Source organism: Mesoplodon mirus (genome assembly GCF_964341445.2).
Source record: "Mesoplodon mirus genome assembly, contig: HAP1_SCAFFOLD_34, whole genome shotgun sequence".
Classification (NCBI taxonomy): Eukaryota; Metazoa; Chordata; class Mammalia; order Artiodactyla; family Ziphiidae; genus Mesoplodon; species Mesoplodon mirus.
In genome coordinates, this window is record NW_028295813.1 from 1,969,672 (window position 1) to 1,983,949 (window position 14,278).

Genomic DNA, 14,278 nt, shown 5'->3' on the forward strand with positions numbered 1-14,278 from the left:
AAAGGAACATTTTGATGGCAGGAGTTATAGAACATTGTGATGTCAGGTGTCTTGGAGCTTTGGGATGAAAAGGGTCATGGAGCATTTTGATGACAGGTGTTATGGAACATTGTGATGTCAGGGGTCATGGAACATTGTGATGATAAGGGGATGTAGCATTGTGATGACAGGGTCCTGGAACATTGTGATTACTGGGATGAGGGAGTATTGTGATGACTAGAGATGGAACATTGTGATATCTTCTGTGAGAGAGCATTTTGATGAGAAGTGCATGGACCATTGTGATTACAAGGTTTATGAAGCATAGCAACGAGAAGGTTGTTGACCGTTGTGATGAAATGCGTGTGGCACATTGTGATGACTATGTTCATTGAGCATTGTTCTGACAAAGAAATGGAGCTTTGTGATGACAAGGGCATGGAGCATTGTGATTACATGGGTCATGGAGCATTTTGATGACAATGGTGTCGAGCATTTTGATGAGAAGGCCATGGATAATTGTGATGACGCGCATCATGGAGCACAGTAATGACAAGGGGTATGGAGCATTGTGATGACAGTGGCCATGGAGAAATGTGATGACAAGAGTCATGGAGCATTCTGATGACAAGCTTGTGGAGTATTGTGACGACAGTGGCTTGGAGCATTGTGATGAAAAGGGCATGGAGCATTGTGATGAAAAAGGCATGAAGCCATTTCATGACAGGTTTCAAGGAGCATTCTGATGACAAGTGTCAGGGAACATTTTGATGACATGTGTATTGATAATTGTGATGAAAAAGATCATGGATCATTTTGACGAAAAGGGCATAGAGTATTGTGATGACAGGCATCATGGAGCGTTGTGATGACAAGTGTTATGGAACATTGTGATCACAAGGGTTTGGAGCATTGTGATGATAGAAATCATGGATCATTTTGTTTTCAAGGAGCATGGAGCATTGTGATGACAAGGAAATGAAGCAATGTGATCCAAAGGTTCATGGATGATTGTGATGACAATGCTAAGGGTGTATTGTGATGACAAGCAAATGGAGCATTTTAATGGCAAGGTCATGTAGCATTTTGCTGACACAGGCATGGAGCATTGTGATGATAAGGGTCATAGAGCACTTTGATGAGAAGCATCACGGATCATTGTGATTACAGGGGTCATGGAGCATTGGGATGGCAAGGTCATGGATCATTGTGATGACAAGTGTCATGGAGCATTGGGCGGAAAATATTAATGGAGCATTGTGATGACTAGGGAATGGAGCATTGTGATGACTAGAGTCCCGGATCACTGTGTTGTCAGGGGTCATGGAGCGTTGTGATGACAGTGGTCATGGAGCATTGTGATGATAGGGATCATGAAGCATTGTGATGAGAAGTTCCTGGAGAATTGGACTGAAAATGTTCAGGAAGTATTGTGAGGACAGGGGTCATGGAGCATTGTGATGACAAGGGAATGGAGCACTGTGATGAAAGGTTCCTGGAGCACTGTGATGAGGAGACCATGGAGCCTCGTAATAAGAAGTCTCCTGGAGCATTCTGATGAAAAGGGGCATGGAGTATTGTGATTACAGGGGTCTTGGAGCATTGTGATGACAAGGGCATGGAGCATTGTGATTACTGGTGTCTTGGAGCATTGTGATGAAATTGGCATGGATCATTGTTATGAAAATGATATGGAGCCTTGTCATGACAGGGTTCCAGGAGCATACTGATGACAAGTGTCAGGGAGCATTGTGATGACATGTGTATAGAGCATTGTGATGACAAAGGTCATGGAGCACTGTTATGAGAAAACCATGGATAACTGTGATGATGAGCTTCATGGGGCGTTGTGATGATAAGTGTTATGGAACATTGTGATCACAAGGGTTTGGAGCATTGTGATGAGATAGATCATCGAATATTTTGATTTCATTGTTATGACAATAGCCTGAAGCATTATGATGATGGTCATGGTGCATTTTGATGACAGGGTTCATGGAGCATTGAGATTCAAAGGGGCATGGAGCATTGTGATTAGAGGGTTCATGGAGCATTGTGATGACAATGGCATGGAGCATTGAAATGCCAATTGTCATGGAGCTTTGTGATGACAAGGGCGTGGTACATTGTGATGAGAAGGGCAGGGAGCATTGTGATGACAGGGTCATAGAGCAATTTGATGAAAAGTGTCATGGAATATTTTAATGACAGGGGTTATGGAACATTGTGATGTCAGGGTTCATGGAGCATTTTGATGAAAAGGATCATGGAGAATTATGATGACAGGGGTTATGGAACATTGTGATGTCAGGGGTCATTGAGCATTTTGAGGAAAAGTGTTATGGAGCATTATAATGACTGGGGTTATGGAACATTGTGATGTCAGGGGTCACCGAACTTTGTGATGATATGTGCATGTAGCATTGCAAAGACAAAAGTCATGGAACATTGTGATGACAGGGGTGAGGGAGTATTGTGATGAATAGTGCTGTAACATTGTGATATCATTGGTGAGAAAGCATTTTGATGAGAAGTGCATGGAGAATTGTGATGACAAGTTTTATGGAGCATCGTGGTGACAAGATTGTGGAGCACTGTGATGAGAAGCACAGGGTGCATTGTGATGACATGGTTCATGGAGCATTGATCTGACAAGCGCATGGAGCATTGTGATGACAAGGGTCATGGAGCATTGTGCTGAGAAAGGCATAGAAATTTGTGATGACAAGGGTCAAAGAGCATTGTGATGAAAAGTTATTGGACCATTGTGGTTAAATATGTCACAGAGACTGTTGATGACGAGGGCATGGACCATTGTGATGAAAATGGTCATGAATCATTGTGATGAATGGAGGCATGGAGCATTGTGATGACAGGCATCATGGAGCATTGTGATAACAAGGACATGGAGCATTGTGATGACAAGGGAATGGAGCATTGGTCTAATAAGTTTCATGGATTATTGTGATGACTGTTGTACTGGCGCATTGTGATGACCAGGTCATGCAGTATTGTGAAGACAGGTGTCAGGGAGCATTGTGATGACATATGTAATGGCTCATAGTGATGACAATGGCATGGAGCATTGTGATGCCAAGTGTCATGGAGGATTCTGATGACAAAAGTAATGGAGCACTGTGATGACAATGGCTTGGATCGTTGTGATGACAAGGGTCAGGGAGAATTTTACTGACAGGTGCAGGGAGAATTGTGATGAAAACGGTCATGAAGTATTCTGATGACAAGCTTGTGGAGTATTTTGATGACAATGGCATGGAACATTGTGATGAAAAAGGCATGTGGCATTGTGATGACAAGTGTATTTAGAATTGTGATGACAAATGTCATGGAGCATTGTGATGAGTAGGGCAGGGAGTATTGTGATGACAGGCATCATGGAGCGTTGTGATGACAAGTGTTATGAAACATTGTGATCACAAGGGTTTGGAGCATTGTGATGACAGAGGTCATGGATCATTTTGATTTCAAGGAGCATGGAGCATTGTGATGACAATGTTATGAAGCAATGTGATCCCAATGTTCATGGAGGATTGTGATAACAATGGAAATGGAGTATTGTAATGACAAGCACATAGAGCATTGTAATGATACGGTCATGTAGCATTTTGCTGACAAAGGCATGGAGCATTGTGATGACATGTGTCATGGAGCACTGTGATGACAAGCTTCACGGAGCATTGTGAATACAGGGGTCATGGAGCATTGGGATGACAAGGGCATGGATCATTGTGATGACAAGGGTCATGGAGCACTGGGCTGAAAATATTCATGGAGTGTTTTGATGACAGTGGTCATGGAGCATTGTGATGATATTGGCCATGGAGCATTCTGATGAGTAGGTCTTGGAGCATTGGTCTGAAATTGTTCATGGATTATTGTGATGACAGGGGTCATGGAGCATATTGATGACAAGGGAATGGAGCATGGTGATGACAAGGTCCTGGAGCATTGTGATGAAAAGACCATGGAGAGTTGTGAATACAAGTCTCATGGAGAATTCCGATGAAAAGGGGGCATGGAGCATTGTGATTACAGGGGTCTTGGAGCACTGTGATGACTAGGGCATGGAGCATTGTGATGAGATGCCATGGAGCATTCTGATGACATGCGTCCTGGAGTTTTTTGATGACAAGGGCATGGAACATTGTGATTACAGGTGTCTTGGAACATTGTGATGACAAGGGCATGGAGCATTGTGAGGAGAAGACCAAGGAGCATTCTGATGGCATATATCATTGAGTTTTCTGATGACAAGGGCAATGAGCATTGAGATTACATGGGTCTTGGAGCATTGTGAAGAAAAGGACATCGATCATTGTGATGAAAAAGGCATGGAGCCTTGTCATGACAGGATTCAAGGAGCATACAGACAACAAGTGTCAGGGAGCATTTTGATGACAAGTGTATTGAGCATTGTGATGGCAAAGGTCATGGAGCACTGTGATGAGAAAACCATTGATAATTCTGATGACGAGCGTCATGGGGCATTGTGATGACAAGTGTTATGGAATACTGTGATCACAAGGGTTTGGAGCATTGTTATGACAGAGGTCCTGGAGCATTTTGATTTCATTGTGATGACAATAGCATGAAGCATTATGATGATGGGCATGGTGCATTGTGATGACAGGGTTCATGGATCATTGAGATGAAAAGTGGCATAGAGCATTGTGATTACAGGGTTCTTGGAGCATTGTGATGAGAAGGGTCATGGAGCTTTGTGATGACAAGGCCATGGAACATCGTGATGGCAGGGGTCATGGAGCATTGTTATGACTGGGGTAATGGAGCATTGTGATGGCAAGGGCATGGATCATTGGTCTAATATGTTTCATGGATTATTGCGATGACTGTTGGAATGGTGCATTGTGATGACAAGGGCATGAAGCATTGTGATGACCAGGTCATGCAGTATTGTGAAGAGAGGTGTCAGGGAGCATTGTGATGAAATATGTAATGGCCCATTGTGATGACAATGGCATGGAGAATTGTGAGGCCTAGTGTCATGGAGGATTCTGATAACAAAGAAATGGAGCATTGTGATGACAATGGCTTGGAGCATTGTGATGACAAGGGACAGGGAGCATTGTGCTGAAAAGTGCATGGGAATAGTGATGACAAGGGTCATGGAGCATTCTGATGACAAGCTTGTGGATTATTTTGATGACAAAGGCATGGAGCATAGTGATGAAAAGTGCATGGTGTATTTTGATGACACGCATCATGGAGCATTTTGATGACAAGTGTTATGGAACACTGTGATCACAAGCGTTTGGAGCATTGTGATGAGAGAGGTCATGGATCATTTTGATTTCAAGGAGCATGGAGCATTGTAATGACAAGGGCATGAAGCAATGTGATCCCAGTATTCATGGAGGATTGTGATGACAATGGAAATGGAGTATTGTGATGACAAGCGCATAGAGCATTGTAATGACAATGTCATGTAGCATTTTGCTGACAATGGCATGGAACATTGTGATGACATGTGTCATGGAGCACTGTGATGACAAGCGTCACGGAGCTTTGTGAATATAGGGGTCATGGACCATTGCGATGACAAGGGCATGGAATATTGTGATGACAAGGGTCATGGAGACCTGGGCTGAAAATATTCATGGAGTGTTGTGATGACACGGGTCATGCAGCATTGTGATGACTAGGGAATGGAGAATTTTGATGACAAGTGTCAAGGATCATTGTGTTGTCAGGTGTCATGGAGTGTTGTGATGACAGTGGTCATGGAGCACTATGATGACAAGGGAAAGGAGCATGGTGATGACAATGTCCTGGAGCATTGTGATGAGAAGACCATGGAGACTTTTGATGACAAATCTCATGGAGCATTGTGATTAAAAGGGTCATGGAGCATTGTGATTACAGGGTTCTTCGAGCAATATGATGACTAGGGCATGGAGCAATGTGATGAGAAGGCCATGGAGAATTCTGATGACATGCGTCATGGAGTTTTGTGATGACAAGGGCATGGAGCATTGTGATGACAAGGGCATGGAACATTGGTCTAATAAGTTTCATGGATTATTGTGATGACAGTTGGAATTTCGCATTGTGATGACTAGGGCATGGAGCATTGTGATGACCAGGTCATGCAATATTGTGAAGACAGGTGTCAGGGAGCATTGTGATGACATATGTAATGGCCCAATGTGATGACAATGGCATGGAGCATTGGGATGCCAAGTGTCATGGAAGATTCTGATGACAAAGGTAATGGAGCATTGTGATGACAATGGCTTGGAGCATTGTGATGACAAGGGTCAGGGAACATTGTGCTGACAAGTGCATGTAGAACTGTGATGACAAAAGTCATGGAGCATTCTGATGACAAGCTTGTGGAGTATTTTGATGACAATGGCATGGAGCATTGAAATGAAAATGGGATGGGGCATTGTGATGAAAGAGGCATGGAGCCTTTTCGTGACAGGGTTCAAGGAGCATTCTGACGACAAGTGTCAGGGAGCTTTGTGATGACAAGTGTATTGAGAATTGTGATGACAAAGGTCATGGAGCATTGGGATGAAAAGAGCATGGAGTATTGTGATGACAGGCATCATGGAGCATTGTGATGACTAGTGTTATGGAACATTGTGATCACAAGGGTTTGGAGCATTGTGATGACAGACGTCATGGATCATTTTGATTTCAAGGAGCATGGAGCATTTTGATGACAGGGGTATGAAGCAATGTGATCACAAGGTTCATGGAGGATTGTGATGACAGTGGAAATGGAGTATTGTGATGACAAGCGCATAGAGCATTGTAATGACAATGTCATGTAGCATTTTGCTGACAAAGACATGGAGCATTGTGATGACATGTGTCATGGAGCACTGTGATGACAAGAGTCACGGAGCATTGTGAATACAGGGGTCATGGAGCATTGTGGTGACAAGGGTCATGGAGCACTGGGCTGAAAATGTTCATGGAGTGTTGTGATGACAGGGGTCATGAAGCATTGTGATGACTAGGGAATGGAGCATTGTGATGACAAGAGTCCCAGATCATTGTGTTGTCAGGTTTCATGGAGTGTTGTGATGACAGTGGTCATGGAGCATTGTGATGATATTGGCCATGGAGCATTGTGATGAGTAGGACATGGAGCATTGTGATGAGAAGGCCATGGAGCATTCTGATGACATGTGTCATGGAGTTTTGTGATGACAACGGCATGGAGCCTTGTGATTACAGGCTTCTTGGAGCATTGTGATAAAAAGGGCATGGATCATTGTTATGAAAAATGCATGGAGCCTTGTCATGACAGGGTTCAAGGAGCATACTGACGACAAGCGTCAGGGAGCATTGTGATGACATTTGTATTGAGCATTGTGATGACAAAGATCATGGAGCATTGTGATGAGAAGACCATGGATAATTGTGATGATGAGCATCATGGGGTGTTGTGATGATAAGTATTATGGAACATTGTGATCACAAGGGTTTGGAGCATTATGATGACAGAGTTCATGGAGAATATTGATTTCATTGTGATTACAATAGCCTGAAGCATTATGATGATGGGCATGGTGAACTGGGATGACAGGTTTCATGGAGCATTGAGATGAAAAGGGGCATGGAGCATTGTGATTACAAGGGTCTTGTAACATTGTGATGACAAGGGCATGGAGCATTGTGATGAAAAGGCCATGGAACATTCTGATGACATGTGTCATGGAGCTTTGTGATGACAAGGGCATGGAGCATTGTGATTTCAGTGGTCTTAAACATTGTGATGACAAGTGTCATGGAACCTTGTGATGACTAGTCCGTGGAACATTTTGATGGCAAAGGTCATGGTGCATTTTTATGACAGGGGTAATGCAAGATTTTGATGAGAAGGGCATGGAACTTTGGTCTGAAATATTTCATGGATTATTGTGATGTGAGTGGGCATGGAGCATTGTGATGACAAAGGCCCGGAGCACTGTGATACATGGGTCATGCAGGATTGTAATGACAAAGGCATGGAGCATTGTGATGAGAAGGGGATTGATCATTGTGATGACAAGTATCAGGGAGTTTTGTGATGACAAGGGCATGGAACAATGTGATAAGAGGGTTCATGGAGCATTGTGATGACACTGACATGGAGCATTGTGATGCCAAGTGTCATGGAGTTTGTGATGACAAGTCATGGAGCATTTTGATGACAAGGGCATGGTGCATTGTGATGAGAAAAGCAGGGAGCATTTTGATGGCCAGTTCATGCAGCAATTTGTTGAAAAGTGTAAAGGAATATTTTGATGGCAGGGGTTATTAAACATTGTGATGTCAGGGGTCTTGGAGCTTTCGGATGAAAAGGATCATGGAGCATTTTGATGACAGGGGTTATGGAACATTGTGATGTCAGGGGTCATGGAATATTGTGATGATAAGCGGATGTAGCATTGTGATGACAGGGTCATGGAACATTGTGATTACAGGGGTGAGGGAGTATTGTGATGACTAGTGATGGAACATTGTGATATCTCTGGTGAGAGAGCATTTTGATGAGATGTGCATGGAGCATTGTGATTACAGGGATCTTGGAGCATTGTGATGAAAAATGCATGGATCATTGTTATGAAAAAGGCATGGAACCTTGTCATGACAGGGTTCAAGGAGCATACTGACGACAAGTGTCAGGGAGCATTGTGACGACAAGTGTATTGAGCATTGTGATGACAAAGATCATGGAGCACTGTGATGAGAAGACCATGGATAATTGTGATGATGTGCGTCATGGGGTGTTGTGATGATAAGTGTTATGGAACATTGTGATCACAAGTGTTTGGAGCATTATGATGACAGAGGTCATGGAGAATATTGATTTCAATGTGATGACAATAGCCTGAAGCATTATGATGATGGGCATTGTGCATTGTGATGACAGGGTTCATGGAACATTGAGATGAAAAGGGGCATGGAGCATTGTGATTACAAGGGTCATGGAGCATTGTGATGAAAAGGCAATGAAACCTTCTGATGACATGCGTCATGGAGTTTTGTGATGACAAGGTCATGGAGCATTGTGATGAAAAGGCCATGAATCCTTCTGATGACATGCGTCATGGAGCTTTGTGATGACAAGGTCATGGAGCATTGTGATTTCAGGGGTCTTAAGCATTGTGATGACAAGTGTCATGGAACCATGTGATGACTAGGCCATGGAACATTTTGATGGCAAGGGTCATGGTGCATTGTTATGACAGGGTTAATGGAGCATTTTGATGAGAAGGGCATGGAACATTGGTCTGAAATATTTCATGGATTATTGTGATGAGAGTGGGCATGGAGCATTGTGATGACAAGGGCCCGGAGCACTGTGATACATGGGACATGCAGGATTGTAATGACAAAGGCATGGAGCATTGTGATGAGAAGGGGATTGATCATTGTGATGACAAGTATCAGGGAGTTTTGTGATGACAAGGGCATGGAGCAATGTGATAAGAGGGTTCATGGAGCATTGTGATGACAATGACATGGAGCATTGTGATGCCAAGGGTCATGGAGTTTGTGATGAAAAGTCATGGAGCATTTTGATGACAAGGGCATGGTGCATTGTGATGAGAAAGGGAGGGAGCATTTTGATGGCCGGGTCATGCAGCAATTTGATGAAAAGTGTAAAGGAATATTTTGATGGCAGGGGTTATAAAACATTGTGATGTCTGGGGTCTTGGAACTTTGGGAAGCAAAGGGTCATGGAGCATTTTGATGACAGGTGTTATGGAACATTGTGATGTCAGGGGTCATGGAACATTGTGATGATAAGGGGATGTAGCATTGTGATGACAGGGTCATGGAACATTGTGATTACAGGGGTGAGGGAGTATTGTGATGACTAGTGATGGAACATTGTGATATCTCTGGTGAGAGAGCATTTTGATGAGATGTGCATGGAGCATTGTGATTACAGGGATCTTGGAGCATTGTGATGAAAAATGCATGGATCATTGTTATGAAAAAGGCATGGAACCTTGTCATGACAGGGTGCAAGGAGCATACTGACGACAAGTGTCAGGGTGCATTGTGACGACAAGTGTATTGAGCATTGTGATGACAAAGATCATGGAGCATTGTGATGAGAAGACCATGGATAACTGTGATGATGATCGTCATGGGGTGTTGTGATGATAAGTGTTATGGAACATTGTGATCACAAGTGTTTGGCGCATTATGATGACAGAGGTCATGGAGAATATTGATTTCATTGTGATGACAATAGCCTGAAACATTATGATGATGGCATGGTGCATTGTGATGACAGGGTTCATGGAGCATTGAGATGAAAAGGGGCATGGAGCATTGTGATTACAAGGGTCATGGAGCATTGTGATGACAAGGGCATGGAGCATTGTTATGAAAAGGCCATGAAAACTTCTGATGACTTGTCATGGAGCTTTGTGATGACGAGCCGTGGAATATTTTGATGGCAAGGGTCATGGTGCATTGTTATGAAAGGGTTAATGGAGCATTTTGATGAGAAGGGCATGGAACATTGGTCTGAAATATTTCATGGATTATTGTGATGAGAGTGGGCATGGAGCATTGTGATGAGAAGGGCATGGAACATTGGTCTGAAATATTTCATGGATTATTGTGATGAGAGTGGGCATGGAGCATTGTGATGACAAGGGCACGGAGCACTGTGATACATGGGTCATTCAGGATGGTAATGACAAGGGCATGGAGCATTATGATGAGAAGGGCATCGAGCATTGTGATGACAAGTATCAGGGATCTTTGTGATGACAAGGGCATGGAGCAATGTGATAAGAGGGTTCATGGAGCATTGTGATGACAATGACATGGAGCATTGTGATGCCAAGGGTCATGGAGCTTTGTGATGTCAAGTCATGGAGCATTTTGATGAAAAGGGCATGGTGCATTGTGATGAAAAGGGCAGGGAGCATTTTGATGACCGGGTCATGCAGCAATTTGATGAAAATTGTAATGGAACATTTTGATGGCAGGGGTTATAGAACATTGTGATGTCAGGGGTCTTGGAGCTTTGGGATGAAAAGCGTCATGGAGCATTTTGATGACAGGGGTTATGGAACATTGTGATGTCAGTGGTCATGGAACATTGTGATGATAAGGGGATGTAGCATTGTGATGACAGGTTCATGGAACATTGTGATTACAGCGGTGAGGGAGTATTGTGATGACTAGTGATGGAACATTGTGATATCTCGTGTGAGAGAGCAGTTTGATGAGAAGTGCATGGAGCATTGTGATTACAAGGGTTAGGGAGCATTGCAATGGCAAAGTTGTGGACCATTGTGGTGAAATGCACGTGGCACATTTTGATGGCAATGGTCATGGAGAATTGTTCTGAATAAGACATGGAGCATTATGATGACAAGGGTCACAGAGAATTGTGATGAAAATTTCAGGGAGCATTTTGGTTACAAAGGTCACAGAGCCTTGTGATGACGCCCGCATGGACCACTGTGATGACAAACGTTATGAATCATTCTGATGACTGGAGTCACGGAGCATTGTGAAGACAGGGGTCATGTAGCTTTGTGATGACAAGGGCATGGAGCATTGTGATGACAGGGGCATGGAACATTGGTCTGACAAGTTTCATAGATTATTGTGATGACACTGGGCATGGTGCATTGTGATGACTAGGGCCTGGAGCATTTTGATGAGAACGTCATGGAGTATTGTTAAGACAGTTGTCAAGGAGCATTGTGATGACATATGTCATGGTTCATTGCGATTACAATGTCATGGAGCATTGTGATGCAAAATGTAATGGAGAATTGTGATGACAAATATAATGGAGCATTTTGATGATTAGGGCTTGGAGCATTATGATTTCAAGGGCCATTGAAAATTTTCATGACAAGGTCGAGAAGCATTGTGATGACAAGGTCCTGGAGCACTGTGATGGCAAAACCATGGAGCCTTGTGATGACAAGTCTCATGGAGCATACTGATGAAAAGGGGCATGGAGCATTGTGATTAGAGGGGTCTTGGCACATTGTGATGACAAGGGCATGGAGCATTGTGAGGAGAAGACCAAGGAGCATTCTGATGGCATGCGTCATTGAGCTTTGTGATGACAAGGGCATGGAGCATTGTGATTACATGGGTTTTGGAGCATTGTGATGAAAAGGGCATGGATCATTGTGATGTAAAAGGCATGGAGCCTTGTCATGAGAGGGTTCAAGGAGCATACAGACAACAAGTGTCAGGGAGCATTTTGATGACAAGTGTATTGAGCATTGTGATGAGAAGAACATTGATAATTGTGATGCCGAGTGTCATGGGGCATTGTGATGACAAGTGATAGGGACTATTGTGATCACAAGGGTTTGGAGCATTTTTATGACAGAGGTCATGGAGCATTTTGATTTCATTGTGATAACAATAGCATGAAGCATTAAGATGATTGGCATGGTGCATTGTGATGACAGTGTTCATGGATAATTGAGATGAAAATGGGCATACAGCATTGTGATTACAGGGTTCATGGAGCATTGTGATGAGAAGTGTCATGGAGCTTTGTGATGACAAGGCCATGGAACATCGTGATGGCAGTGGTCATGGAGCATTGTGATGACTGGGGTAATTGAGCATTGTGATGGCAAGGGCATGGAGCATTGTGATGAGAAGGACATGGAGCATTCTGATGACATGTGTCATGGAGCTTTCTGAAGACAAGGGCATGGAGCAATGTGATGAGAGCGTTCATTGGGCATTGTGATGACAATGACATGGAGCATTGTGATACCAAGGGTCATGGATCTTTGTGATGACAAAAGTCAGGGAACATTTTGATGGCAAGGTCGTTGTGCATTGTGATAAGAAGGGCTTGGAGCATTCTGATGACAGGGTCATGGAGCAATTTGATGAAAAGTGTCATGGAACATTTTGATGACAGGTGTTATGGAACATTGTGATGTCACGGGTCAACGAACACTGTGATGATAAGTGCATGTAGCATGGGGATTACAGGAGTCATGGAACATTGTGATGACAGGGGTGAGGGAGTATTGTGACAAATAGTGATGTAGCATTGTGATACCAGTGGTGAGAGAGCATTTTGATGAGAAGTGCATGGAGCATTGTGATGACAAATTTTAAGGACCACTGTGATGACAAGAATGTGGAGCACTTTGATGACAAGCGCATGGTGCACTGTGAAGACGTGTCATGAGTCATTATGCTGACAAGCGCATGGAGCATTGTGATGACAAGGGTCAAAGAGCATTGTGATGAAAAGTTCATGGAGCATTGTGGTTAAAATTGTCAGAGACTGTTGATGACGACGGCATGGACCATTGTGATGACAAAGGTCATGAAGCATTGTGATGACGGGAGTCACAGAGCATTGTGATGACAGGGGTCATGGAGCATTGTGATAACAAGGGCATGGACCATTGTGATGAAAACGGCATGGGGCATTGTGATAAAAACGGAATGGAGCCTTTTCGTGACAGGTTTCAAGGAGCATTCTGATGACAAGTGTCAGGGAGCATTTTGATGACAAGTGTATTGAGAATTGTGATGACAAAGGTCATGGAGCATTGTGATGAAAAGGGCATGGACTATTGTGATGACAGGCATCATGGAGTGTTGGGATGACAAGTGTTATGGAACATTGAGATCACAAGGATTTGGAGCTTTGTGATGACAGAGGTCATGGATCATTTTGATTTCAAGGAGCATGGAGCATTGTGATGACAATGGCAGGAAGCAATGTGATCCCAAGGTTCATGGAGGATTGTGATGACAATGGAAATGGAGTATTGTGATGACAAGTGCATAGAGTATTGTAATGACAAGGTCATGTAGCATTTTGCTGAGAAAGGCATGGAGCATCGTGATGACAGGTGTCATGGAGCACTGTGATGACAAGCGTTACTGATCACTGTGAATACAGGGGTCATGGAGCATTGGGATGAAAAGTGCATGGATCATTGTGATGACAAGGGTCATGGAGCACTGGGCTGAAAATGTTCATGGAGTTTTGTGATGACAGGGGTCATGGAGCATTGTGATGACAAGGGAATGTAGCATTGTGATAATAAGTGTCCCGGATCATTGTGTTGTCAGGTGTCATGGAGTGTTTTGATGACTGTGGTCATGGAGCATTGTGGTGAAATGGGCTATGGAGCATTATGATGAGAATTTCGTAGAGCATTGGGCTGAAAATGTTCATGGATTATTGTGATGACAGGGGTCATGGAGAATTGTGATGACAAGGGAATGGACACTGTGATGACAAGGTCCTGGAGCACTGTGATGTGAAGACCATGGAACC